A 1125-nucleotide genomic window follows, 5' to 3' on the forward strand; every position below is an offset into this window, starting at 1 on the left:
GCACATTGCTTAGTTGCATTAATAAAACATTCGGTACATCTGTTTAGTGCTATCTATGGTGCTAGTGAAATCCAAGTCCATGAATTCCAAGATTTAATGGAGGACAAATAAGTTGACAAAATTGTAACTGCCTGGCTTGTAGTAGAAGCTTCTCAAGTGTATGTTATTTTATTTTATTTATTTATTTTTAAATTTTATTTATTTATTTGACAGAGAGAGAGAGAAAGGCAGGCAAAGGGAGAGGGAGAAGCAGGCTCCCTGCTGAGCAGAGAACCCTTTTTTTTTTTTTTTTTTGCACCTATAGCTGATTGTATTTCTCAAGGCAAATATCCCCAAGAATATCATGTATGGAAAGCTATACAAATACATAGATGGATAGACCAAAAAACCAAAAAACAAAACAACCAAAAGACAGAGACTGCATAAGTGCCAAAGAGTTTGTGCAGGGCTAGAAACAAAACAGAAATCCACCTGGGTCAGAGGTATGGGGTTAATTTCTCTTGCTGAGGCTCAGGTTTTCCCCTCTGGTCTTTAACTTTCAAGTTCACCTGGAGGAGCATCTTTCTTCTTTGTTAACCAAACGTGCCCAGGTAGAGCTGTCTCTCTTTCTGATGATAGCTACTGAGTTCCGACTGTGTTAGCTGGAGGTACCGCCAGACATTGGCGTCTTTTGGCTGCCTACTGACAGCAACCAGGAGGTAGTGCTGAGCCTGGTCATAGTCCTGCAGATGGAAAAAGGCCACTCCAGCCCAATACAAGGCCTTGGCATTATCAGGTTTTCGTTTCAGGACTTTCTGACTGTATTCTTTCACTCGTACGTAGTTCACTGGCTCCATCTGAAATAAAACTCTTGTTTGCTTTGGAATTCCCAATGCTCACAAATGCTTGTTTGGGATTAAAAAGGCCTTATTAAATGACTTAAGAGAGCACATTAACTTCTCATTGAAAGCCAGCTGATTAATCTACAAAATATTTTTTTCATCTCATCTGTTTTTGTTAACCTGGAAGATCTATCATCAGGAATGTGACGATTTAGACATAGCTTGTTAAGTACAGATTTTCTCAATTCATTATTGTAGTAAAGGAAAGTGATACCATTTCTTTCCAACCTGAAAAGCTGGAAAT

General features: G+C 38.8%; 1 pseudogene; it reads right to left on the reverse strand.

Annotated features, from left to right (window-relative positions):
* Positions 1–572: 572 nt before the first annotated feature.
* LOC114204718 (tetratricopeptide repeat protein 9C pseudogene) lies at positions 573–836 on the reverse strand (annotated as a pseudogene).
* Positions 837–1125: the final 289 nt, after the last annotated feature.

Source organism: Eumetopias jubatus, unplaced genomic scaffold (assembly GCF_037043125.1).
Source record: "Eumetopias jubatus isolate StellerSeaLion01/CBP00866 unplaced genomic scaffold, mEumJub1_p1.0 scaffold_5, whole genome shotgun sequence".
NCBI classification, from domain to species: Eukaryota; Metazoa; Chordata; class Mammalia; order Carnivora; family Otariidae; genus Eumetopias; species Eumetopias jubatus.